Source organism: Cervus elaphus, chromosome 2 (assembly GCF_910594005.1).
Source record: "Cervus elaphus chromosome 2, mCerEla1.1, whole genome shotgun sequence".
In the NCBI taxonomy this organism is placed as follows: Eukaryota; Metazoa; Chordata; class Mammalia; order Artiodactyla; family Cervidae; genus Cervus; species Cervus elaphus.
In genome coordinates, this window is record NC_057816.1 from 297,470 (window position 1) to 300,812 (window position 3,343).

At 48.0% G+C, this 3,343-nt stretch overlaps 1 non-coding gene across 1 annotated transcript; it reads left to right on the forward strand.

The window, feature by feature from the left end:
- Window positions 1-311: 311 nt before the first annotated feature.
- TRNAQ-CUG lies at window positions 312-384 on the forward strand. Its single transcript has one exon. It is a non-coding gene; the product is annotated as a tRNA-Gln (tRNA).
- Window positions 385-3,343: the final 2,959 nt, after the last annotated feature.

Sequence of the window (3,343 nt, forward strand, 5' to 3'; positions counted from 1 at the left end):
TCTAAACTATCCTAACAAAAATCCAAAATATTGAAAATATGTATTAATATGTCCTTTGAGCAAAAAGTATAAACCACTTGAAAGTGAAAGTCGCTCAGTCATGTCCAACTCTTTGCAACCCCATGGACTATACAGTTTATGGAATTCTCCAGGCCAGAATACTGGAGTGGGTAGCCTTTCTCTTCTCCAGGGGATCTTCCCAACCCAGAGATCAAACCCAGGTCTCCTGCATTGCAGGCGGATTCTTTACCTGCTGAGCCACCAGGGCAGCATGGGAACCCCTTTGGATGATCAATAATAGGGAAAGGGCTTCCCTGGTGGTCCAGTGGCTAAGACTCTGCACTCTGGTTGCAAGGGGCCTGGGTTCAATCCCTGGTCAGGGAACTAGACCCCACATGTCAAAACTAAAAATCCTTCATGCCACAGCAAAGATAAAAGATCCTGCATGCCCCAACTAAGACCTGGCACGGCCAAGTAGAAGGATAAATAATAAACACATTAAAAAGTAGAGCAGTATCTGAGCAAACATGGTGTGTTCACATGCTGCTTAAGCAGCCATTAAAAATGGTGCTTTCAAACCAAAGAGTTTATGACAACATAAGAAAATGCTTCTCTTATACTGTTAAGTGAAAAAGACATAAGTGTAAACATGTATACATTTTTATCTCAACTAAGTTAAAATTCAGTAAAATAAGAGAAGAGTGGGTTTAATACTTGATATTTACATTTTCCTGTGGATGGAAGAGGGACTGCCCAGGTGGCAGAGTGGTAAAGAATCCCCCTGGATTTGCAGGTTCAATCCCTGAGTTGGGGAGAACTGCTGAAGGAGGAAAGGGCTACCCACCCCAGTATCCTCACCTGGAAAACCCCATGGACAGAGGAGCCTGGTGGGCCACAGTCCATGGGATCGCAGAGTCGGACACGACTGAGCGGTTGCACAAGCAAGCACGTGGACGGTGCAACTGTGGGTGGTGGAATTGTGCTTCTCTGAAGAGAATTTGCTTCCTCCGACACACGTCACTTTCATAAGCTTTATATTACTAAATGTACTTTGTTGTGTGAAAGTCTATGATTATGAACTTTGTTCAGACTCAGCCCCACTCTGGGCCTTGGTTTTGAGTACGTCCTGTGAAGAAGCCACACCCTGGCTGTCGGCAGGGCTGACTCTGCCCTGTCTTGGGCAGAGAACCTTAGTCGAGGTCCACATGGGCCTCTTACTCTTCTCTGCGAACCCTGGACCCTGCCTCCTCCCAGTCCAGAAAATGCTGTCCACCTGCTGTCTTCCCTCCCAGGGCCAAAGTGCAGCAGGAGGTAGACCTCCCCCGTTGCCGCTGTCTCTAGGGCGCCGCCCCACGGAAGAACTCCAAGTGACAAGTCAGCCAAGAAAGCCCCAGGCTCATTCCCACCCGGGCAACCTGGTCTCCCAGCCCCAATGGCCTGGACCCTGGGCATGGACAAAGATCCTCTGGGATCTTGCTGGGGACCCTCCCCAGAGGCAGCACGGTCGGATCGGCTGAGGCCAGACCCTCCTGAGTCCTCCCCAGCCTAGTCCCACCCACACACACACACCAAACTCCCAACGCCCCCTCCTCTAGTCTGCAGGAAGCAGGCGCTTGCCTCCCACACCAGGATGGCAGTGGACTGGGGACCCAGGCCGCTGATGTCCTCACCCAAGGGACACTTCTCTCTCCCTGCTGCTCCCCACCAATGCCTCTGAGACTTTTACATTTCCACTAGTTCCTGTTTTCTTTCCGAGGGAGCAGGAGCCCTTCTTGGTTGAGTTTAGAGACCTGCTGTTTCAAGTCCCTCCATCAGCCCTGAGAAACTCCCCAGTGGCAGCTGTGCATGGAGCATGCAAAATGCCAGGCTGGATGAAGCACAAGCTGGAATCAAGACTGCCAGGAGAAATATTAATAACCTCAGATATGCAGATGACACCACCCTTATGGCAGAAAGCGAAGAAGAGCTAAAGAGCCTCTTGATGAAACTAAAAGAGAAAAGTAAAATGTTGGCTTAAAACTCAACATTCAGAAAACTAAGATCATGTATTCCGGTCCCATCACTTCTTGGCAAATAGATGGGGAAACAACGGAAACAGTGAGAGAATTTATTTTTGGGGTTCCCAAATCACTGCAGATGGTGACTGCAGCCATGAAAGTAAAAGACACTTGCTCCTTGGAAGAAAAGCTATGACCAACCTAGACAGCATATTAAAGAGCAGAGACATTACTTTGCTGACAAATGCCTGTCTAGTCAACGCTATGGTTTTTCCAGTAGTCATGTATAGATGTGAGCGTTGGACCATAAAGAAGGCTGAGCACTGAAGAACTGATGCTTTGAACTGTGGTGTTGGAGAAGACTCTTGAGAGTCCCTTGGACTGCAAGGAGATCAAACCAGTCAATCCTAAAGGAAATCAACCCCGAATATTCACTGGGGGGGACTGATGCTGAAGCTGAAGCTCCAATCCTTTGGCCACCCGATGCAAAGAGCTGACTCATTGGAAAAGACCCTGATGCTGGGAAAGATTGAAGGCAGAAGTAGAACAGGGTGACAGAGGATGAGATGGTTGGATGGTATAACCGACTCAATGGGCATGAGTTTGAGCAAGCTCCAGGAGTTGGTGATGGACAGGGAAGCCTGGCGTGCTGCAGTCCATGGGGTCACAAAGAGTCAGACATGACTGAGCGACTGAACTGAATGAAGCAGAAGTAGATGTTTTTCTGGAACTCTCTTGCTTTTTTGATGATCCAGTGGATGTTGGCAATTTGATTTCTGGTTCCTCTGCCTTTCTAAATCCAGCTTGTACATCTGGAAGTTCTTGGTTCACATACTGTAGAAACCTAGTTTGAAGTATTTTGAGCATGACCTTGCTAGCACGTGAAATGAGTGTAATAGTGAGGTAGTTTGAACATTCTTTGGCATTGTCTTTCTTTGGGATTGGAATGAAAACTCACCTTTTCCAGTCCTGTGGCCCCTGCTGAGTCTTCCAAATTTGCTGGCATATTGAGTGCAGCACTTTCACAGCATCATCTTTGAGGATTTGAAATAGTTAGACTGGAATTCCATCACCTCCACTAGCTTTGTTCATAGTGATGCTTCCAAACAGTATCCACCCTTTTGTTCCAGGAGGACTAAGGCTTGATGTGAGATGTACAGTTGTTGGCTTACCCAAAGTGAACTTTTTTGCCTCTTTTAGCAGTTTGCTGATGACAGCTACTGCTCCTAAGCAGGGAGCCAGCCATTGGCTGTGGAGTCCAGCTGTTTTGAAAGACAAGCTGCTGATTGGGGAATGTCTCCCCTGCCCAGGGCCAGCCCCTGCCTCTCATGCACACAAAGATTGAA